This window comes from Catharus ustulatus, chromosome 1 (assembly GCF_009819885.2).
Source record: "Catharus ustulatus isolate bCatUst1 chromosome 1, bCatUst1.pri.v2, whole genome shotgun sequence".
Classification (NCBI taxonomy): domain Eukaryota; kingdom Metazoa; phylum Chordata; class Aves; order Passeriformes; family Turdidae; genus Catharus; species Catharus ustulatus.
The window spans coordinates 129,204,068-129,229,636 of NC_046221.1; the positions used below are offsets into that span (position 1 = coordinate 129,204,068).

Consider the following 25,569-nt stretch of genomic DNA (forward strand, 5'->3'; position numbering starts at 1 on the left):
GCAATGTTATTCAAGGGGTTTGTAATTTACAGGTATTGGGACTATTCTATAGATTAATATCTTTGGAAAAGTTGGCAATTCAAATATTTCAAAAATTTCAAATATTTCAAATAAAGTAAAAAATAGCAATTCAACTTTTTTAAGGACAAATAATTTCTAATGTATTTCAAGTATATCTTAGCCTTTCTTCTTTGCTTCATGGCATTACGTTAAATGTCAAATTTCTTTTTTTTTTTATAAGTTCCATGTACTTGACACCTTTATATCGACTCAATTTTCTATTTAGTTTCCTCATTTGCATGTCCCCATCCTTATTTCCTCATTCTTGCCTGTATTTTAGCTTCACACAAGATTGTTTTATAAGGAAAGCAGACTGCCACAATACCAAGATGATAATCTTTTCCTCCCTCTCCAGTTTTGATATTATTGTCTATATTGACTATCTTGAAAAATGCAATACAAATTACAATCTGAATTTCACCCTTTGGAGTACATAAAGCAAATAAAATGCTTGTTTCACAAGAGTTTTGTATCATATAAATTAAAAAGTAATTCAAATACATGAACTCATAAGTGTTTGAATTTTATGAACTCTGAGTCATCCTAAATACAATTTGATTGCCTTAGGGTGCATTGAGCTGTTGCAAAAAACAGGTTGATTTCACAAAAAGAAAAGAATCATAGAAATGTGTAAGAATTAATTTTTATGTAATTTAAAATGTAACCTTGTCAATTGCAATATATACTTTTGTAATTTCTGCTTTTGACTTGTACTAAACTGCACTATGATTATTACAAAGGTAAAATATTCAGTGTTATGCTATGGCTACTGCAAGCATTGATTAAACTCTCCAGCGTTCATGAAGGCTGACAGGGATTCAAAGGAGGAAATGTAAAACTTGAAGGTACAGCAGTATAGTGACATTTCACTCTATAAAGCTGCCAATATTTTAATCCTGCACGTAAATCATTTTCATCAGTCCAATTCCATATCTTAATTTGTGTAGCAAACAAAGTATTAGATTGCATTATGTTTAATAATTAAGAATGTGATATCAATTTCCATATATTTTAAGTTCCTGGACAAGAAATATTGTTAACATTTTTAGTTTCAATTTGTTTGTTTTACAAAATAAGAATGATTAACGATTAGGTCTAATTTTCATGCTGTGATCAACCCAACTTTCATTATTTGCTTTTATAGAACCTTTAGTTTCTTTGCCTAAGTGATGTCTTCGTCAATGTTCATGTTGTATTCATTTAGAGTGATGATTGATATGGTAATAGATACAGTGTGATTGAAAGCAACCTTTGTCAATAGGAAGGCCAAATACTCAAACAGTGTATTGGTTTGAGTTTGCTCATTATTGGAGACCTTTCATAGTCATATTGACTTGCTGTCCAAATGTTGTTACTTACCTGATGCTTTCATTGTTTAAATGGTATAGACATTGGTATTGAACATGACTTTTCCCAATATTTGTCCTAAAATACACACATGGCTCAATTATCCACTGAAAATTCTTGAGGACTATTTTCAAAGTATTAAAGTGGTATTTGGGAACACAAGCTAAACGTTTGTAACAGACAAAAATAGTGTCTTATACTGGTGATGTTAATGCAATCTGTTCTGCACTGCGAATTTGTATTTCTTGATATTAGAAAATTACTGGAAGTTTGCTTTCTCTGAAATGCTTTTTCATGACAGCAACAGAAGTCCAGGGAGCCACACTTGTAAAAGAGCATTCCAGAATCACAGAAAATATAATTCTTCCTTTACGTGTAGATTTTGCCGTTCAAGCGTGTTTCTATTCTTGACAAAACTCTTCTGGACTTATTCTGGCCCTAACCATGTAGTAGACATTCCCATAGAAGATGTGACCTTGACTTCAATGCTAACCCATTTCAGGAACGTGAAGAAAAATGCACTCCTTCCTACTTCAGAGTCACTGTACTTCGAAACTTGACAAGAGACCAGGCTCCACTGAAGTCTTGTGCAAAAACAAAGTAGAGGTACAATAAGAAATTTTTTTCTGGAAATACAGCAAATCTTCATGGGACTTCAGAGTCAGCTGATGCTTTATGATTCTCAGTGTAGCCCAAATAGCAGCACGGAACACAGATTCCTCTGGGAGGACACAGAACAGAGGAAAATCATGAATTGGGCATGAGAGGTTTTAGATGCTGTGGAGAGTTCTCTGCCCTACCAGACAGTAATTACAGTGTAATTACAATGAAACAATATTATGACTCTATCCTTTCTTACTTGTCCATATCTTTCACAAGATAGTTTCCATATATTCCTGAAACTTAAGACTTGCTTTAAATAAATCTTTTTCATGGTCTAAAAGGACTTTAATTACCTTCTTTCTCCCTCTAATTTGCTGCAAAAAGAGGGTGGTTCTGTTGCAGATCTTTCCAGGTCCCCTTGATTTTGAAAACCCACTCAAAAATAAGATGACAGCATAAATTAACTAACTTTTCATATATGAGAGATAGGAAAATGGTGAAAGTATATGAAAGCTTTTCTCTTTAATCTCATGTTTATATTTCCCCTAAGTAGAGACACTTGATTGAAATGTTCATTAATAATTTTAAATTTATGAACTACTGCAAGTGATTTTTCAATCAAGCTCTGCTTACATATTGTGCAATTAAATATATAGAAAACATTTACCATTTCCTGAAGTCTCCTGTGATATTCCTTCAAAAAATGTAATGAAAAGCTAGTTTGAAAGATTTGAAACTAAAATTGTTGTTAAAGATCAAGGGTTAGGTGGGTTTCCTCCAAGGCCTGAGTTATCCATTTTAGTCATTAAAGTCCCTGTATTTGTTTATTTTTATCTGATGACCACTTTTGTCCTCTTAAATCACCTGTTGCTTGAAGTAACACCAAGCTATGGCTTTCTTTTTCTTAACAGTGCCAGTTGTCTTCCTTGCTCAATTTCCTTGCTTTCAGTCTCTGTCTGTGCATAGTTCCTGAACTTGTAACGCTAACCATCGCCATACAGCAGCTATAGTAAACGTCTACTAATAATATGCAGGCAACACTCCTTTTCTGTATTAGGATGTAAGAATGGACACTGAAGAATATTATAGAAAGGGGTCTTTCTCTTATCTAAGTGTCATAATTCCCTATATTCCTGAAAATACATGCAGGTCTAGTGAATGCCCAAGGTAAAGTTTCTTTCATTCTTTCATTTCTGAACTGAGCAATCTTCTCAAATTGAATGTCCACTCTAGAAGGAAATATATACACATCCTTGTTAGGCTGGACACAAAGATAAATACTTTATTTCAGAATTCAGAGATGTGTTCAGCAATGCTATCCCTAATTTTTCTTTTTTTTTTTTTTATTTCCAAAGGTAAATATACTATTTATAATGTAAATATATATTATAATGTAAAAATTTTACTTTGCTTTTGGTAATGTTCCCTTAATTTAAAAAAAAAATCAGACCTGTGGATATTTATTTTAAAAACCTCAGGACAGAAGACTTCCAGCTTATTACATCACTTAGTTTATAGGAATTGAATGCTGTGCTGCACCATAATCCCTCCCAGAAAAGTAGAAGTTTAGGTATTTGAGGAGGTTTTTCCCTGCCTTCCTTATGATACTGATAAGGAAACTTTTCTGTTTTAATAGGAAAACAAAGTAAACAAATCATCAGTATCATTGTATTCCCATCTGCAGCTCTCTTGCCTTGATAGATTATATTGTATCAAAGAGGAACTTTTGCATTGCTCACATTGTAATATCAGTAAAGCAAACTCAAATTTTTAAACACGTACAATTGGAAAAAAAAGGTGTAATCAACGTTGTGACTCCTTGGCTTTACACGTGCTAAATGAAATTGCCCCTTGAGCATCTCAGTAAGGTTTACTTAAATTGCAATATTTTGCTTCGTAATATTTACGAAGAGCTGCCATTGAATAGCACCTGAACACCAAGACATGTCCCACTTCAAGCAAATGAGGAAAACATGCCATCAATGCTCCTGGAGAAGGAGGTGCAAAGAGGGAAAAGTTACAAATGCTCAAATATAAAGTAGGAAGGTAATATGAACAGCAGATGTTGCGAAAAACAATTCAGCAATGTAGAAAGGAACCTGGAGAATGCAATTAGAAGCAAAGTAGACAAAAATGTACCTGATGACAGACAGCCCATAGAGCATAAATCTTCATTTTTCTTTCTAGACTGATAACGATGTTCCTTTTCCCTGCCCTTTGGGAACTTCTGCATAATATTGGTGGGCAGATATGATTCCAGGCTTCTCCTCTTCCAAGCTATCAAGAACCAAGCTCTCTAAACTGGAAACTATTCAAATTATTGAGATTTTTTCCAGAAGTCCAAAAAGGAATAGGAAAACAGGAAAATTCAGGTCACAACATTTTTATTCTCCAGTAACATAAGCCAGTATTTGCTACTTTTTACTTGATAATAGTTACTTTTAATTTTATAAGTCTGTCTGGAATACAGAAGGCTCTGAAGTGCCTAACACCTATGAGTAACAACTCCTGCAGGATTCCTACTGGTGAGAGGGCTTGTGGAAGAAATGTGTTCCTTTGGATAGATTGCACTGTTGGGGAAGTTGATTGGAATCTACTAGGGTTAACTGAAAAAAAAAATAAATTGTACCTCTCCTGTAACTTTAGAGCTTAGAGTAACAACAACATGATAAAAGTTATTTAATGAGACTGAATAAAATGCTTATGCAGGTAAAATACGGGTATTTGTGAATCAAGGGCACAAAGTCACTGCAGCTGGGAAACAGATTGCAGTGGGCACTAAAGGCACGGTGTGCAAGAAGGTTTGAAAAATCTGGACTGTGAAGGAGTTTGTTTTTTCAGGGAAGAGTAAAGATTTTGTGCAAGAAGTTTCCCTTTAGTGGTGAAGCGCTGAAGTATTATGTGCTAAGTTTCTTTTCAAAACACATGAAATATTGCAGGGACTTCTGGGTAAAGATGGAGAGAGCTACTTCAAGCTTCTGTTTTAAAAACTTGAAAGACAATCAAATAGTGAAATATTTTTCTGTTTGGTTGTGAGCTTATTCCAGGGCCCACTGGGTGAATGATAATGCTGTTATGAGGGAATCTAGTAGATCTGATCTAACCTGCAGAAAACTGAGATGTTGCATTTGTGCTCTTCTTCCCAAGTTCATGAGCAGCACTGAGCACAATGAGTACAGTAATTTCACGATTACAAGCCGCACTGTTTTGACCAAAATTTTGCTCCCGCACCGGAAATGCTGCTCACACTCAGGAGTGGCTAATATGTGAATAATTTTCTGACTTTTTCAACCCCGAAAGTGCAAACCGAGTCAGTGCAAACTGCCGAGTGTCTGCCAGTAAAACCCCGCATTTACGCAATTGTTACAAATTGGTTACTGTGTTGCGCGGTGGGTGGAGCTGCTCCGTGCAGGCAGCACGGGGTGGGGGGGGAGGCAGGGGCTCTCTCCTGCTGGCCCCATGACTCGGGGGGAGGCAGGGGGCTCCCATCCCCGCGTGCCACTGCTGCCATGGGTGCCAGCGGGCTCCATCCCCACCTCCCACCACCGCCGCGGGTGCCGGCAGGCTCTGTGCCCCCTTGCCACCACAAGGCAGTGCCGGGCTGGGGTGAGCGAGCCCAGTGGCAGCGGCAGCCGGCCCTGAGCGGCCCCACCGAGCGGCAGCGCCGAGCTGGGCTACCTGGCCCTGTCGGCAGCCCCGAGCCCGCACAGTCTGAGCCGAGCCAGTAAACCCCGCCCTGCCACGATTCTGTTACTGTTTGGCAACTTTGTTGCACGTGCGTCCTCCCTGCGAACGACAGAGCGGCTTATAATTGGGTGCGGCTTGTGTATGGACAAAGAACAAAATGTTTGCCAACACCCGGCGATGCGGCTTATAGTGCGGCTTGTAATCGTGAAATTACTGTACTTACACACAGCAATAATATTTGGCATTGGTATAAGATAGCTGTTCATTAGCAAGTATTTCAGGTAAGTAAAGACAGCTAATGTAAGAATGCAAATGATGTGAGGAAAAATAGGAGGATGCTTTTGAACCATCTGACTTATGCTAAAGAAAACTGAAATAAGTGGAATGGCAGGTGGAGGATTTAATGCATTAGGTAAGCAAGTTGAAAGGGAGGAGTCTTCTCAGAAGTATTCTATGCTTTTCATTGTCAATAGCAGGTAGCAGAGGAAACTTGATTAAAATCTGGAATATGAAAATACAAAAGAGAAAAATGTGCGGTAGAGAATCTAACAATGAGGAAGAATAAAAGCTAGTAAGAAATGGAAAAAATTTGCGTTTGGAGATTTGGAATTCAAGAGCTGCAGAATGTGAAAGGCTAAGGATATAACAAAAATACAATCTCAAGAACTGAAGGAATTGAGAATCTATAAAATCAAACATAGCTAAGTCAATAGAAAGTTAGAAGGAAAATTAAAGATTGTTAAAGATGTAGGAATTAGGAGCAAAAGTCCTGTATGTTATCTTTTTAAAAATATAGGACTAAAAAGGATACAGAGAGGGAAGACTGGAGCATTCCCTAGGTTCCCTTTGGTAGACAGAGACAGAAAGACAAACAATGAATGACTGGGGTAGTCTAAGGTGCAGAGGAGCAGACAGAATATCAGAGGGGCAAAGAAGTGAAGGATATAGCTGAAATTAGTGACCATAGTGACAACAGGGGAGAGGGAGGTTGGGGAGGGAAGGACAAATCTGTGAGCATCACAACCAGAGAGGATGATAGCCTGGAGATCATAAATACAAATGAGTGAAAAGCTGTGGAAGAGTGAGGGGTAGTGAAGGAGAACAAGAGGTGATCTGATAGAAAAAGCACTAGAATCTGAAGATAAATAAAAGGAATTGGTTTCTTTTGGGGAGAATTTCATTGGTTTTGGTTCTGTATTGTTTTGGTTTGACTTTCCTATTTAAACAAAGGTTTTATCATATGGCACAGTTTGCTTCAAACTTAAACCTCTTAATAGAATGTTTTATATCTTTATTTTGCATACAACATTATCAGTCTAAAGGTTGCCACTGTTACTATTAGGAAAGAGGAATTTGCTCCAAAGAAACTACCAAGAATAGCAGCAAACAAAGAGACATTTTCCCAGCAGAGAGGTGAATTTATGTCTGCAAACTAACTAACCAGTTGAGATTTATATATTCAATGTTAGTGCATAAAAATTAAACATTTTATTGGTGTTTACCTGTCTATGATGCATTCACCTCCAACTACATGCTAATACTGTTTTCTAATATCTTTTCCTGATGGCATGTGACTATAATTTTCTGAGTGTATCAGATCTGTTTAGCACTGTCCAAAATAAAATAGCATGAAGATATAAATGCTAATGGAGAAAGTGCACCATGGGGAATGTACATCATAATATGAAACTACTTTCTTTATATACATGAGCTTTAAGCAAAGAATCTTGGGATTTGTTTGAGGTTTGATTTTTTTCAGTATACTTACTCCTAGATTTTTTCTCCTTACAGCTTGTTGTATGTCACGTACTACATATAAAATGAAGCTCAAATTGCTGCTTGCTACAAATTAAGCTGAAGAAGATCTGTGTCTGACCATCCTAAAGCTGTGAATTGAGCTTTCATGGATGGATGATTTTATTTCAAGTCACTTCTTTTCATTACAGTTGCCCCAACTATGGACTTCATTTCAGAAGGGCTTAAGAGGTGAGTGCAGGCAGTTTTGACATAAGTTATATGAATAAGTGTCATGGTGGGGGAGTTGCATCAGATGTGAGATCAGTTTTTGTGTAAGTGGTAACTGCACCACACAAATAAATACCTGAATGACATGAATATCCTAAAAGAATTATAAAAGAATAGAAGAGCAAATGTACAGAAGTCCAAGAAGAAAGAATTCTTTAGAAACACTGAATTCTCACATGAACACAACTTTTAAAGTGTAATATTGCACTTAGATGCATATGTCTTTAATACATATATCTTGGAGATGATACACTGTTATTAGAGAGTTATCATGTCTGATGTGAAATGCAGAGGCGTTTGCTTTGATGAATTGGAATTTGCTGTCATGAATCCAATGGCAGCAATGAGACACATCACAACCACTAGCATTCAGAGGCTTATAGCTATAATTACCCTAGATTAATACATAGACTTATACAGGACAAAAGCAAATCTCTATCTATTTGTGTCCTCCACCACAAAGTTCTTATTTCCTTCAATGTTTTATACGGTTTATGTGTTTCAAACTTAATCCTGCATATCAAAATAACACTTAGTCTTTATAGCTACACTAAGTGTTCATATCACTAAACATGTATATTATTCTAGACTTATTTCTGTGAGATTTATGCATACTGTATAAAGAAGCAGAGGAAGAGAGAGTTTCTTCCCTGCTTAAAATGGATTTCAGCTATTCAAAAGATCTGAGAATGGTAAAAAGAGAAACATAAAGGAAAATAGTAAACTGTAGGAGCTGCATCCTTTGTTATAAGATGCATATTCATTGGCGAAAAAGAAGCCAGAAACATTTTTAAATAGTACATATACAGTAGTTTCACGAATACAAGCCGCACGGATTATAAGCCGCACCCCCGGTGCCTCGACAATGTTGCTGTCTTTGTCAATAGATAAGCCGCACCCCGAATATTAGCCGCACTTTCGTTCGTAGCGAGAATCCGTGCGCAGCTTTCACAAATTGGCCAATTAGTAACAGGATCGCGGCATAGCGGGCTTTACTGGCTCGGGGCGGGGCCAGGAAGGCTCGGCCCGCTCATGGTGGCCGACGGGGCCGGGTGGCCCAGCTCAGCGCCACGGCTCGGCGGGGCTGGCCGGGTGGTACTGCCGCCGCCGCCGGGCTCGCTGGCCCCCCTCTCCCGTCAGCACCGCCCCGCTGCCGCGTTCGCTCGCCCGGCCGGCGGGTTCGCCGGCCGCGGCGCGCCGCGTTCCCTAGCCCCGCCGCCGGGCTCGCCGGCCGCGGCGCGCCGCGTTCCCTAGCCCCGCCGCCGGGCTCGCCGGCCGCCCCCTCCCGTCTGCACCACCGCCGCGTTTCCTCGCCCTGGCCGGCACTGCAGGCCCCCGCACCGCCAGGCTCCCCCACGCTGCTGGCCCCGATTCTGCTGGGCTTCCCCCGCTGCCAGGCAGCCCCACCCGTCAGCCTTCCTGCTTCTGCCATGCTCCCCTGCACTGCTAGCCCCAGTTCTCCCGGGCTCCCCCGCCCTGCTGGCTCAGGCTCTGCCGCCCCCCCTGCCCCGCCCTGCTGGCTCAGGCTCTGCCGCCTGCCCCCCACACTGCTGGCCCCGCCTCTGCCAGGCTTTCCCACCTCTGCCGGGGCCGGCCGGGCTCCAGCTTGGCTTGGGGCTGCCGCGGGCTCTCACTTCCGTGTTGGCAGCTTTTAGAATTTTGTTAATGTATTAGCCGCCCCGGAATATTGGCCGCACTTCCAGGTTTCCACCAAAATTTTGGTCAAATTGGTGCGGCTTGTATTCGTGAAATTACTGTAACTTAGAGGTGCTCTGACTTTTCTGTATGCCATTCAGTTTTAAAACAGACACCTTGACTCTGTTTATGCAATTTCAGAACTGTCAGACTCTTCCTTAGAAACAATATAAGTGCAGCTTGTGAAATGGCTTCAGATACAGGAAGCCGCAAGGATTTGTATGGAATTCTAAAGTTCTTAAAGTCCTGTTTAAAATTTTAGGAAAGGAAAAAAAATCCCTTATTGCCCATAATTCCAGAAGATTTAGAAAAGTAAATTACCAATTACACAATGTGAAAATCACCAGGCAAATTATCACAGTATGATTGCCATATTTATTTTTTTGGTAGGTTTTCATGCAGATCAGATGTAGGACAGGGTCTGACCCAGTCTGGGAGTTCATGAGGATGCTATCCACATCTGGGTAAGTGGCATGTCTAACATACAGAAATATGATGTAGTCTAGGAACAGCCTGGAGACCTTCAAGAGGGTGGCTTGCCTGTGATGTGGTACAACCTGCAAACCTGCAAGAGCTGTCTTTGGTAGTGCAGTCTGGATGTTTGCTCCCTGTCTGGGCTGCCCGGATAAGCACAACACAAACTGTGACTGCCATGTGGATGGGAGGAGAACAAAAGTGAGCACACTCTGTCAAATGCTGTAGAGACCAAACTTTATGAACAGTTAGAGAAATATTCACTAATCCTTCCTTCCTTCCTTCCTTCCTTCCTTCCTTCCTTCCTTCCTTCCTTCCTTCCTTCCTTCCTTCCTTCCTTCCTTCCTTCCTTCCTTCCTTCCTTCCTTCCTTCCTTCCTTCCTTCCTTCCTTCCTTCCTTCCTTCCTTCCTTCCTTCCTTCCTTCCTTCCTTCCTTCCTTCCTTCCTTCCTTCCCTCCCTCCCTCCCTCCCTCCCTCCTTCCTTTTTTCCTTCCCTCCCTAGAAAAACTCTGACTTCTGGTGTCTTACCACCATCTGTTCAGCGCAAAACTGTTTCAAAACTATTCAGTTTATGAATTAATTAAGTATCTTGCCACATCATTTCATTAATAGTTTGATTTTTAGAAGTTACCTTCATGTTTTACTACAAAACAGGAACACACACCCTCTACCCCCACCAACTCCCCACCACGACCCCTCCCACAACCAACTGTGGCTTAATGTTTTGGAATGGGTGGGTTATAAGTTTTTGGGGGAGAGGGGGGATATTTATGGTGGTTTACTTGTGCGTTTTTAGTTGTTTGGTTAGTTAGTTGGTTGGTTGTGTTTTATTTTTTGTTTTTTTAAGTTATTCTGCTTAATATTAAAGGTAGATTACGCTACCTGTGCGTCTTGCTTGTGACATACTTTACCTGATTCACTTTTTAATTTGTCTGAGCTTGTCTTATCACCAGAGATGTAGTCTGTTATTGATTAAATAATTCATTTAGCTGTCCCCAAGATGACAAATCTGCTTATTGTCACGAGAAAGTTGATATACTATACTTTGTTTACAAAGGTTGTACAACAGTCAGAAAGTAATGTATAACTACAACATTTTTATAGATTTTACATATTATGTACATTTCATTAGCAGTTACATCCAGCAATAAATGTATATTTATTTGATAAAAATTGAAATTGGCACTAAAATAACTCACATTTATTGGTTGTGCTCAAAGTAAAGAGAATCAGGAAAAATTCGCATGGTGAATTGGCTTATGAACCTTTTAAAAATTTTGTCAAGTTTTCTAAGCTCTCCCATTTAACCCTTTCAACACTGCTTTGAGAATGCACAGAAATTTCTTCCAGCTTTCTAAACTTGTGAGCATATGGTATATTGAATACATCTATATACACATCTCAATTTTGCCTCTCTGTATGAAGTTCTCACATGCATTCCATGTGTTAATTATAGTTTATCTTGTTAATCTTGGGCTTAAACATATAACCCTGTTCCTAATTTGACATTACATTGAAGTAGACATATTTTTAAATGACATTTCTAAGAAATTCTGTTTTTTTCTTCACCCTCTTCTTCTTCAGTCAGAATACAATTCAGAATCTGGATTAACATATTGAATAAAAATTCCCATCCTTACCATCACCTTTTCAGCTACAGATCTCCAGCCAGATACAGTTTTAGTCTCTGCTTGTACTGTTTAAGATGCTATTTCAGAAACAGGCTCTGAGAAGGCTTTCAAAATTTGGATAAGATAAGCAATGAAAGGGAGCAGAGCAAAATTAGAGGTGTGCTTAGCACCCCACTTCTATCCTGATAAAAATGCCATATACAGGAGAGATATTTGCAAGTAATTATTGTCAAGGAATAATAGTAAGAATGGCAAACTTTCTGTATTTGACAATTGTTCTTTCTTACCTTTGGGCCTGGTACACTTCTTCATCTCACCAGTTAAGCCAAGTTTGCTTTCAATATAATAAATTCATAGAAACGAAGGAAGGAATATTATAAAATTTTCCTAATTTTCAAGGCATTCCCTTTTTATATGTAAATATATTTTACAAAATTTGGATGACATCTTTTCAGTAAAAAAGATGCTGGAGAAATTAGCAAACATGCTAACTTGCTAACATATGTGAGTTAATCTTCAAGTGCAGTGTGATAGGAAGAGCTTATAGCATTACTAAAGAATCAGCAAAAAATGTGCTTAGGCTGCAAGTGTAAAATATAAATACTAGAAGTAAAGAACTTTGGAAATGCACTATTTTACTTCCAAGGTAGTTTTTTTCATTGTATTTTTTCCATGTATTAATTTTACATTTAATGGCTTTGGATATAACAAAAATTTGACCTGTTATGTTCAACAGACTATTAAAATACCCAAACATATGTTCATCACTTTAGTTTCTAAAGGAGCAAATTTGGGTTATTTTTATTGCCTATGTCACTCAAATAAATGCATATAGTTAATTTATAAAGATGTATGTCTGTGTCTACTGACCTACTGTGTGTATAATGTACCTGAAGAGATATATATGTATATATATATATATATATACATGTATGTTCATATATGTTGATTAAACACATAAATAAGCATAACCACCCAAGTTTTTGCATGACAGTATTTTCTCACAAGTTTTCAGTGTTATTTTCCTCACAGCATTTGAATATTATTGATGCATATCAGTCTGAAGAACCCTCCAGTGGATTCAAATTATATATACAGACTTTCAATTTATATTTTTGTCATTTTATAAGGCTTTATATACTGTATTTCAGTAGAAAAAATTATTCATACATAAAAAAAATTAAAATACATTTTCATAAAAAGGGCACAAATTATTGATAAACACATCTATGTTTGCAGATTGGTTATTTCTCAGAGGTTATTTGGGGTCATAATTGTAAATCTCATTACCTTGCTTGAAGGAGAAGGTCTCTTTCATTATTACGGTGCTGAGGTCCATATCCCTGAAGCTAATTGCAAGGTATTGCTTCAGAGTTCTAATTGTTTGCCATCAAAATAGCTGTGTAAGCTTGATTAACAGTGTTCAGCAACATTCATAATAGTCCAAGCCTGGTCCTGCATAAAATAGAAACTGGGAAAAAATCAATAAGATTTAATAAGATCAGGAACAATCACTTACAATAGTACATCAATCACACAAAGTAATAGGTGCAGGATTTGATAGGGTCCTGAACTGCCTGAGAGATTCATAACCAGTACTCGTTAATGATTTGTTCATTTGCATTTTATCAATCCAGCTACAGCTGACAAGCAGAAGGAGCAGTAAGGAAATGTGTTGACTTAAACTCATCAGAGTTTGCAATTAAAAAAACCCAGATAACTTAATAGGAAAATCAGACGTGGCTATATATGTGGAGGGTGTGTGTATATACACGTGTAGATGTGCTCTTTCTTGCTGCAAGATTATAATAAATTACCACTCCATAGTGGCTATTAGTATTCCCATAATCCCTCAGAAAGTCTGCTTATGTCTGAGAAAAAGTACAACAAAATATAAATTTTTAACTTCTCCTCGGTGCTTCGCAATGTTTCTCTCTCATTGCATTTCACATAGTGTATTGCCATCACAATATTTAATATGAAACATGCATATTGTCTTGTTTTCGTACCCTTTTAAATAAATAAAGCCCCGGGCTTTGCCTTGGGCCAAACCCATATCAAACACAAAACCAATAGTAATGAGATGGCTTTCTGGTGATTATTATTTAGCATTATATCCTATATCAGCAGATTTTATGTCTTTCTAAAGTAATTAAGTTTTGTTTACTATCTGAACATTTTTTGAAATTGTCATGAATAAACATCAGAACTCATTTATCCAGACTCTTGCCTGTTTGCTATGCATCAGTCTTTTGTTTAAAACAAGAAACCTAGAGCCAAGCCAAGCTAAAATGCTACAAAAAAACCCACATGAGCTACCTTGTGTGTGGATGAGTTATTTAGAGAGTGATCTTGTAGGTCTATCTGCAGACTGTTTGTTTGCCTGTGTTTGTTGGGTCCATTTTGATGAGTGCCTCATTATAAACCAGATTACACATCTCCCCTTTCTGAGGAGCAGTTTGCTCTGTTAGATGTAGTAATTCTAATTTATATCCCAATTAATGTGTTTCCCTAGTATATAGCCTTTTCTTGTCTTTACACCAGATTTATTTTTTTTAACAGACAAAGCCTTAAAATACTGTATTTGGTTCTCAAGAGTATCTCATGACCCAGAACATGTGTGGTTTATTTGTACAATCCCTTTTTTTGCCCATTTTAGTCAGCTTCTACATTTTAAAAGGAGAGCAGCAAATTCTTAATCAATACATGCTGCTGTCACATCATCTTTACTATGACAGCGTCTAATACCAGTTCAAAGTCTGCGCTTCCTAAACATGGTTTAAAATAGAGATTGTACATGGCAGTATGATATGGAAAGAATTTAATTTGGGTTTTCTGTTCTTTGGCCTTGGCAACTATAATGGAGGACCTTCCCAGGTTAGGTGATACTCTGATTTTTGATGACTGAATTTACAGGCTGACAGATGCTGTGATTTTAAGGTTGTACCATGACCACCCCAGTGGTATGTGTTCCATGGAGAAAGAATTGGCAGGTTGGTGGCTTTGTCAGAAAATTGGCTCAATCTCTAACGAGATTTCAGAAATTATATTCTCTAAATTGCTATTCTGGGACATGTAAAAACTATCAGCTACTATATTAATCATGGATTAGTTGTAATAACTATTAATTTTATAGTACTTTCAATTTTTTTATAACTTTACAAATATATCCTGAACTGGATAATTAAATCCATGAGCTGTATTAATATCAGAGTAATAATAAAAGAAAGAGACTTATTTGCTGCAGTAAGTATTAAGAAAAGGATATTCTTTTTCAGATTCAGATTCAGAGCTGACCATGAATAATTTGTGGGTTTTAATAAATATTTTTGCTTCATCAAATGGCTGTTTAATGAAGAAATACTATAGATTCTGAATTTCCTAGATATTCGTGGATAAAAATATTATCTTGGATGTTAGATTTCTGTGATTTGAAGTTGTTCTATTCATTTCTCTGAGTAGGTTTGAAAAAATTGTCTCTGTCAGCTGCTGCTTCAGCCTTCCCTGTAAGTTGTTCACAAGCCACAGAGATACCCTGTAATATCTAAACTACTGGAGTCACCAACTAAATTTAAGGCCAGGCTGATTTCCATTCAGTTTAAGTCTAGGTTGTAGAGTCAAGCAAGAGCTAATTTGTGCTATAATGAATACTCTATCCTCAGAAAAAGGAAACAGAAATGTCTGGAGTAGTTGTCTTTCCAATTTACTGACAGATGTGAGCTAGCACCTTCATTATCAAGCTAGGTTTTGCTATTCCTTGATTAAGGAATGTATTGCTTTTTTCAGGAACAAACCTTCATCCCTGACAACTGTGCCTTCAATGTAGACCGCAAATGTCTTCAAACAAGGATATTTCCTCAAATCCATGGTATTTTTTCATTTTCAAAGGCCAGGTATTTTTTCATTTCAGATTAATTGCTTGTTTTCAGATGTATGCATGCATGATACCCACGTGTAAGCCTTCTGCAATATGTAAGACCTTGAGGGATAAATGGGTGACTCAGAAATGGGAATGGACTCTTGTTATCTGGCTGTGGTTGAGGGCTGTGCCTTTTATCGGATTTCCATTTGTGAGAAGCCCTGAGCCACAGTGTACTACAGTACTGTCTGGCAGCATCTCTCTCTCTCTCTGGCCCAGGTAGATCCTGGATTTCCCTCACCAAGGCGTGGGATCAGAGAAAGGAAACCTGTGAAATGGCCTGGGTATGTGAGAAGAGCAGCAAGGATCAGAGACATTTGTCAGGTGTAAGGGATGGAGACATTTGTGTGACACAGACTCATCTACCATGTGCAAGTATGTCCAGTGCTTGGTAATATGAAAATTCTAACATTTCCTTTTTAATGAGTATATGAGTGCTTGCATCCTCAGAGGCAGTAGTTATCATTTGGCTCCCTAAGAGCCAACTCAGGGGCCCGATCCTGAAAAGAAACTTTTCAATTGATTTCACTCTTTAGAGAGCTTAAAAACAGAATCAAAAGAAGATTTCCAGAATTTCAGGAAACTGGCAGGGGCGGCGGAAAGGAAACTTCACAGAATTTGTTATGGAGAACAACTATCAGAATATTATGCAAATCACATGAAAAGTAGACATAAAACCAAGTCACTAATTATTTGAAATACCGAATAAAAAGTGGTAGCTTGGGGTTTTTTGTAATTTTCCTTTCTGCAGAGCTATGGTATTTACCCTATGCTTGTTATGACTCACAGAATCTATAAATACTATGGTGAAAAACTTTGTTCTTGTTAAAAAAATAAATACAAGCCATAGAAGCACTTTTCCTTATCTCTTTGCAAAGTGTCATAATCAAAAATGCTTAAATATTGCAGCTGCTGAACTTTTAAGTGTGACAATATGACATTATTCTAGACTTTGGGAGTGTCTAACTATACCGTATTTCAGTTTCTTTTTAAAAAAGAAGTGACTATGGAAAGCTCTTGAAATATTCTGGGTGAATAAGAAGCAAAATACTCCAAACTGTTAATTCTTCCCTGGGAGAAGGTAATGGGAAAGCAAGATCCAGTTCTAGGTAACTGTCAGTCTGTAAAGCCACATCACACTAGAATGTTTTCTAACCTCAAAGAGACAGAAAAGAAGGATTTCATCAGTATGCCCCTGATTTGTGTATAAGAAAGAAGCTCAAACAGGTATTATGGCCTGTGGCTGACAACTGGTCCATACACCAGTTGTGATATTCACAGACTTGGCAAATGAGAATTGGGGTTTACCATGGATATAAATCAGGAATGCAGACCAAGCTGGAAAAAAAATTAGCTTCTGCTTATGAAATTCTGAATATTATGCATGTTTTGGAATGTATTTTTAAGGCCTAGTTTTTAAATGAACACACTAAAAGCAATACAAATTCTGAATACATAATGTTAGGTAACACTGTTATAACCAGAGCTTGAAGTCTTGATCTTTCAGTGAATTCCAGATTGAAAGATTTTCTGTTTTACTTCTATTATTTCAAGTTTTTCCCCTAGAATATTTAAAATATAAGCTTAATTTTCTTCTTCTTTTCTTTTCCTTCTTTCTCCTCTTCTTCTTCTTTTTTCCTTTTCTTTTTTTTTTTTTTAAATCTTGTCACCATGTTGTCGTTTTTTGTCATGTATATTATTCCAGAAGGATTTGATGTCTGGAGTGATTGCATAAATCAACTCAACTATGTCACTACTTATAAGTTTGCAATATGTTAACTCTCTTCATAATTTACATAATGTTTAAATAATATACCTTCTTTTTCCCTTATCCCTACATTAATGTGATTAGAATCAGTGGAAGCGCTATAATTTTCTTGTAACATGTGCTTCCCACCTACGCTTGCTTATTACAAGAAGTATCATTTCTAAAACTAGCAGCCTCTGATCAGTTTAGCTGTCAAAAATTATTTTTTTTCCAAGAACAAAATTACCTTATAAAATGTATTATTGTTTCTACTTAGTATTCCTGTTAAGGTAAACAAACAACAGAAAATTGTTGCTTTGTCTTATTTATTTCCATGCTGGCATCTAACTGTAAGTAGTAGTGGAATACATCTTCTGATATATTATGCAATTAAATTGATGGATGGTTAATTGAGTCAGTATGGCATACCATATGTGTACTCCTGACCTGAATGTCACTGGTCAGATTAAGGCTTCACACATTTGACCAAGGAACATATGCTGTTATTGAGAATGTGGCTCTAGATAGGATAGGGATTTTAGTCCATGGAAAAAAAATCATCATAACTGGCTTTGCTCTTTGGTTGTTGGAGCCCTGGCTCCTTAGGAGTCCAGCTGTAAAGGACTTTAAAAATAATGAAAGTTATTAATTAAAAGCTTACTGACATCACGGCCATTAAGTTTGGCAGGCTCTTTCATTAATTCATTTGAGGTCTCTTATTACATGACATATCCTCATCATAGCATTTGTGCCTTTGTACATCAAGCTTGAGATCTTATTGGCTTTAATTTGAGCTTAGCCTTTTCTTTTTATATTCCAAATGCCTTCTTTTTCAAAGAAATAAGATATTTTCCTTATTGGTGGGTATGATACATATGCAAGCAATAAAGTAGCAGAAGGAGGGGAGCTCACACACCTTTAATGACAGTGACACATAGACATCAAAACACATAGAGATTCTCATTCAAGAACATTCTTGTATATATAGTTACATCACAGCTGCAAATAATGGTATTTTTAGAAGTGCCTTGCTAAAACATTGTTTTCATGATGATTAGTGCTAGTTTTTGGCAGATTTAATAATTCTGTTTTATTTATCTAAATAATATTTAATGACATTGTATTTTTTTGTCAGCTATTTTGCATATTTTACTTCTAAACCAGCTATTATGGGAGCTATTTTAGCTTCACAAATGTTTTAAAGTAAATTATGTTATTTTACAAAATTATTGCAATAGAACATACATCTGAGCAATAATGTTTTATCTTTGACATTGCTTTGATGACTCATCCATTTTGACAGGTAACTGCTTTAAAGCTATTTAGTTTGCATCAACACTGAGATAAAATGAGACTTGAAAATATGTACCATAGAAGAAAAAAATATACTGTCATTACATGGTTAGAAAAAACAAAGATTTGTAATGGGAAAAAGCAGCTAATAGAGAAATAGCTTTGATTCAGCCATTGTTTATTGCAGCAAACCTGCATATTCTTTGTCCACTGACTTAACCTAGAAAAAGAGTGGTGCTGTCTCTGCTGCATAATTTGTTACTGCCACTTTGAGAAAGATTATGATAATGTACATATAACAAAATTGACAACAACGGAGGAGTCCTGTAATTTTGAACTAAATTCAAGGAGGCTGCTCTGAGCATGAGAACTAACAGTGTCTTCATTATGATTAGCTTACCTTTTCAAGTGTTCTGCTAGGAACCTCTATCACGTAAATTGAGGCAGGAACTTTATTATCATCACTATAGCAACTGCAGGGAAATTTATTTCAAAACAGTTGGCTACCTGAAAATTTTCTCGTGATGGAAAGAACAGCAGATGATATATACATTTTAATTCATTTTCATTTATTCCTGTTTTGAAGTGTTCCATAAATGAGTGCAAGGCACTTTTTTTTTGTTGTTTTAAAGACAAGATGGCCAGTTCCATCTTAATTTTTTTCCTAATCCATCTTTTTCTCACTAGGAGCAAAAGGGAAGGCTGAGGGATTTTGGTTCTATCATTATATGTAAAACTTTAATTATGCTAAGATATGGAATATTTCAAATTGGCCATTTAATGCACAATTCTCTTCATTATTTAATTTTTGAGCTTAGCTGTTACCTGGCTTTTCTTTCAACTTTGATCTTAAATCACATAACCGCTCAGCAAGAATTGTGAAGTGTGCAGTTTTTTTATTATTTTCCCATGGTGTTATTATATTCTGTGCCTAAAGAAAAGGAATAACTGCACAGATGGATTTGTAGGGGATGTGAGGAAACTGTAGATGCACATAGAAATTGAATGCAAATACAAGGAAGTGTCTCCTTTTTTGGCAGGATGGATCCCATGTTCACAATTGTAATTTTTCATGCACAACCCCCCTTTTGTTGCATCTCTGTAATTACAGAGTTAGCATAATGCTGAAGACAACAGTAATGCTTCAGAAAATGGTATCAATCTTACTGAAAATGTACAAACAATTTTCTTTTTATTTCTTTCTCCTCCATGATAGTTTGATTTTCTTTAAAATGAAGAAAGAGAAAGACAGTATTTTGAAACACGTGTTTCATTAAATGAGCAGACAGAAATGGAGAAATATCTCAGCTGTCTTGAAACCCTTTTTCTCCAGAAAATATAAAAAGTTCCTATTTATGCATCATGGCTGGTGTTCCATTATGAAAGTGCAGTGTATCTCAAAGGAACCCCATATAACACACTTCAGTCACCACTTTAACCAATGCCCATTTTTTATTGAAAAAGACAGTATAAAGTTTATAGCAATCTGCATTCACAAATAGATCACATGATGGGGACTTCCTTAGCTCTCTTTTACATCTTACTTGCAGCCAAATTTCTCTCAACTCCTCCTAATAAAGATGAATATTTTGTGCTTTGGATTTCAGTGGGTTTTTCCTTCTATTAGGAAATGGAAATACGTTAATTTTCTTTCACAGACAGAAAGGCTCTTAAAGAATTGCTGAAGATGAGAATGTAAGATTGAATGCAAAACAGTCAACACAGCTGAATATTTCGGATACTTCGCATGAGGCTCATTTTAATTTGATAGTTTTAGGAATCTCACCAGGACACCTACCTAAACAGTCAAGTTGTCCTAAGGTTCTTAAATAATTCATTGGGAAAGGTTTGCCCCTCCAGAACATAATCAGAATTGCTCTCTGAAAGTATCTTTTTCTCTTCCATTGACTAACTAAAAGTCTATTGTCCTCTTTCTTTACTAGCCTTAATTCACGAAAAAAAGCCATCAGGTCAAAATATTTTCACTTACAAACATCTCACAGTGGAAAGACAGAATTTTCAATTGCAATATGTTTGCTTGGGGAGTTTTTCTTCAATAGGTTTTGGCTGGTTGCTCAATTGCAGCTTTGTTTATTGGGTGGCATTTTTTTATGATGTGGTTTGTTTATTTGTTTACTTAGCTGTTTGGTTGGTTGTTTTCAGTTGTGTCCTTTGACACTTTTTTTTACCTACAAACCCTTGAAAACTATGAAAATCCCAGAAGGCCAGATCTTGAAATCATTGCTGCCAATGGGAGTTTTGACAGTGACTCCCCCAGGATCAGTATTTCATACTTTTACACAAATTAAGAGTCAATAAACAAATGTCTGTACCTTGGAAAAGTGAGTGGAATGAGTCAGGGTAACTATGTGAATGATCAGAGTTTAAATTAGCTTTTGGTGCTGCTTAATAGTTATCAAAAGAACATCTATCATTAGGTACTATAATCCATAAACAAAAATGATTACTTTGTGGAAGAAAGTAGTAATGCTTTGAAAATCTGTCTCTAGGCATTGAAACAACCATTGTAAAATGTTGTTCATCTAAACAACAGCTTAAATATTTTTGAAATAGAGATCTAATTTTATTAAGGCAAAAGATCTATACATTAATATATGTGGGCCAACCCCAGTATCTCACTGAATTTCCATCAGAACCAGCCTCACTCTACATTGATTCACTATTCTGCTTGCATTGTCATCATTTCTGCTATCCACAGAAAGCCAGGTACCTGTCAGCCCAGAGTGCAACCACAGGCTCTGCCACATCTTCCCCTTCTCCAAGGACTTTGACTGCCTTTTCTGGTGCTCATCTCTGATGTGGCACAGCTGTGGGACCTTGGTCAGAGCTGCAGAAGGAAGAGCCTTGTTGGAGTCTCCCACATTCCTTCACCTGCGATGCTCACCCTGGATCCTTGCTGTAACTTTTTACTTTTCCAATCCTGACCCACTGACCTGTTATTCTGTGTTGACTCTGGATCAGGCCCATCAGTGGTGACTTATCTGTGATCCTAGAATGGAGGCTGAGCCTGGTCCCTGTCGCTGATCCTGGATATACATCTCACTGGGCACAAAAGGATGGCACTCCATCAGTGTGGCACTGATTGGTCAGCCCATGGACCCGGGCTCAAGGCCCTTTAAAAAGCAGCCTCCTGCTCCTGCACCCTGGGAGTACAACTCCCAAGGGCCAGACAACCTGCAATAGGAAAGCAGTGCTCCAACTTCTCAAGAATTTCTTTTTTTTCCTTTCATTCTTGGTGCCTGCTTTGATGAACTTGTGTCTGGAAAGATTTTCCTATGTATAATGTCAGGTTTTTATAAGTGATATAATGTATATCCCAATTTAGCCAATAACATGTTGTTCATCAGGAGCACAGAAAAGCTGATTGAAATCCATTTTTTTTTTGATCCAGTGACATGAACCTGAGCAGCTATACAGCCCCTTTATGTCCTCAGTTCTCATGTATTCCTTTATGAGATTGTCAAAGCAGGCATTGTACCAGAAAACCAATTATTGACTCCAAAACCAAAGAATTAAGGTGATTGTATGTTATTTTCACTTACAAATTCCAAGTTTGAGTTCTGCTGTAATTAATGTTTGTGAACAATGGTCCACTTCCAAAAGAAAGACAGTCAAACACAAGAATTGTGGAATTTACCTGAGATGCTGGAACCTGCAAAGTCACTGTTTGAACCTCACTTCTCAAATACAAATAAAGGAAAGAAACAGCACCCAGCTGGCTATCTGAGGACATGTGAAAGGTATGTTCTCAACACTTTGTCCTCAGAGTCTCTTTATGAGGATTAGAGAATGTGTTAAGATGAAGAATGCAAAATTTCTTATCTTTGGAAATTCCAGCTCTTTCCTGTCTGTCCAAAGGGTTATCTTCATATTCTGATGCACTAATACTACCACATTTTAGAAGAAAATAAATTTAAAAATCCAATTTTAGAAGAAAATAAATTAAAAAAATCACAGTCTGGGTTTCATGTCTGATTTCTTTTCTTGAACTTCAAATGTAAACTTTGTTATAACAAGTCCTTTTCAACATTTCTGTTTCTCCGCCATCCTCTAACTCTCGAAATGTTGGAAAAGATAGCTCATGCATAATGCATTAGGTGAAAAGTCTATAAATTTTTTTGCTTTTAATTCATTTAGGAATCAAACTAATTTCATTTTCCTCACTGAGTATATTTTTATTCCTTGTAAAACAATCATTAAAACATTCAAAATAATAGAAGTGGAATAAGAAAGCATATCAAACATGTAGTTTTAATAATAGATTGCATTGTTAAGTCAGAAAGAATTAGGTAATTGTAGACAGTAAATATTTTAATGCATATTCTCCTCGTGGCTTGTTAATTCAGTTACTTACATTAGAATAGTTGCATAAGAAAAACAACATTTTTTTACTAAATCAATTATCATAGAAAGCATTTTCTTAAAGTTTATGCATTTATGTTACAAATGAATGAGCAATATTGTGTTTAAATCTAATTTAAGAAACATGTTCCTAAGGAATTAAGAATGTGTCCAGAATAGAAGGGAAGGGGAAGCACCACTTTGTTAGAAGAAAAAAAGGGCAAAGTTCCCCTAAGACCATCTACTCAGGGTTTGGATTTGGGCAGAAGAACATCCCTGATTCAGAATCTGGATCAGAAGAGCTCCATGGAATTGACTGAAAATTTATCAGTCTGTCAGCTAACAGGGGGTCAGAAGAAGGGAATGTTGGTCAAGAATTTTTATGGTAGTTAAATAGAGGAAAAAAACATTTCTATTTGAAGTATTAAACATACTCTTACAATTATGGGATACCTTTTTCAAAACTTTCATATCTCCCTATAAGCCTAAGTCCTATTAACTCTGGAAGTGATTCGAATGCTTTTGAAAACTTAAGTTACATACTCAAGTAACAAGTATTTTTAAAATAGTCACCAATACCACCTCATCAGTGTTTAAATGTTGCAATGTTAAAATGTTGTGGGCTGGGGGAGTTTTTAGAAATTTTTCCCATTATTATGTTAAGCTAGCCGGGGTAGCTCCCCTTTTAGCCGTTAAGTGCTCGAGACAAAGGAATGGCTGGGCTAACCCGATGGCTCCATTACGGAAGGTGGAGTGCTGCTTTGTCCTTCGGTGGGTGGGGGGACACTCGCAGCTCACCCACCGGTTGAACTCAAGGAGGGAGGATGTCTTTCTCCGTGGTGGGATCAGGCTCCTGGACTCAGACTGCTAAAGCTTCCTGTTTCTGAGAACAACGCTGAGAACCGGGATGCCCACGGTGAGCAGAGTGCTTTCCTCACCCTTCTCCCACCTGGCACGGCCGGTGCTGCCTCGCTCCCCTGCTCCTGCCGCAGCTGCGACTGAGAGGCTGCCCTGCCCAGCTCCATCGGGACTGTGCAGACGAGGAGGGGCATCTGTGACTGGAAAAAGAGACTGAGACTGAGTTTCATTCTGTTCTGTCACTGTTTTTTTTTTTCTCATAGCTGATGCTGTTTTTGTTTGTCTTGTAAATATATTAGTAAAGAACTGTTATTCCAAACCCATACCTTTTGCCTGAGAGTTCCTGAATTTCCAAATTATAGTAAACTGGGAGGGAGGGGATTTTCACTATCCATTGTTTTTTGAAAAAAACTCTCACCTTTTCCTGGCAATACTGTCCCTTTAAACCAGGACATAAAAAAAACCCAAAACTACATGGCCAGGCATGTCCATTGTCCATAGCAAAAGGCATCACTTTGAATGGAACACACTGTTAGAAACAATAAAATTAAACTGTCTTTTAAACATGTATCTATATCTGTCACTCATAGCTTCAAATGACTCACAGTTTTCTTCATGGAAGCCCCTGTAGAGTGATGCCATTGTACCTTTTGAGGCACAAAAGGAAATTTCCCAATGAAACAAAGGCCTTGGTAAGTTGCTTGAAGCCACTGTCACTTCATCATTCAATTGGAGCTTTCAGCGTTACCTTTCCTGACCTTGGTGAAAATACCAACATAACACAAGCAACACTACCAGGAAAATACCTCCTACTTCTCAGGGACTTTATGAACATAAGAGGAAGAAGAGAGAGGTGAAAAAATCATTACTGACATAATTCAGAGCAACACTCTCTCCCCGCTTCACTGAAGGCAATTGCCTAGTCCTGGGATGGAGAGTCACCTCTTTTCCCAAAGAGTTTCAAAGATCCAGCATTCTCCATGCACTCATTACACTCACTAAATATTATAAATATGGGATATTTTGGCTAGCTGGACAGGAATAGAGGGCAGCTATGTGTAACCTTCAGGACCTCTTTCTCCTTCATTTGCAATAAAATAGGGAAATACATACTTAGAAGACATCATTTTCCCCCTCATTCCTAGACAGTATGGATCAACAGCAAGTAATACAGACCAGCATTTCTACAGGATTCAACCTCAAGAACAGTTTTCTGCTCTTTACTGTACTTTGGTTTGGCTGATTTTTATGCATTAGTATAGAAGAGACTTTTCAATATTCAAATGGATGCCAAGCACAGTAGTATAGTGCATTAACCTTTCCCTTTGAGATATTTTAGTTCAATTGGTGGCAGAGAAAACCACAAACTGTGGCACAACTGTCAGTCTCATAAATGATTTGTGACTGTGTAAATGCAGACGCCACAGCTGTCATGTAATCTGCACACAGGCTATACTGGGAATGTAACTCAGACCCTTCTGCTCCAACAACACGGGCCTTTTCCATTTGTACTGTTCCATTAGCTGTTGAAATGGCTTAAAACTAGAACAATTTATCCTTCCCCTTTTGAACTTTAGCAAAATAGGACAGAGCTCTAAACTAGCTTTCATTTACCAACCAAAATTCTCCCAATGTGATTTTCTAAAGTAAACATTTAAATCCAGTGATACCTAAATAGCTGTCAACGGTATTATAGAGAGCTGTACAAAACTTAAAAGCCCAGAAACAGATACATTTTCCTGGTTTCAAGTGTCACTGCAAACCACAGATTCATGACTCTGGATTGAATATAACATCTAATTTATGGGTTTGGGTGGAAACCGCCTAAAAGCTGCAAATGCCTTGGAGCTTTTATTTTAAAAGACCCA

The 25,569-nt window shown here is 37.4% G+C and overlaps 1 long non-coding RNA gene across 1 annotated transcript; it reads left to right on the forward strand.

Annotated features, from left to right (window-relative positions):
• Positions 1-7,494: 7,494 nt before the first annotated feature.
• Positions 7,495-22,455, forward strand: LOC117009044. The gene is made up of 5 exons (XR_004420408.1): positions 7,495-7,683; positions 9,808-9,881; positions 15,309-15,415; positions 15,661-15,816; positions 21,201-22,455. It is a non-coding gene; the product is annotated as an uncharacterized LOC117009044 (long non-coding RNA).
• The last annotated feature ends 3,114 nt before the right edge of the window (positions 22,456-25,569 follow it).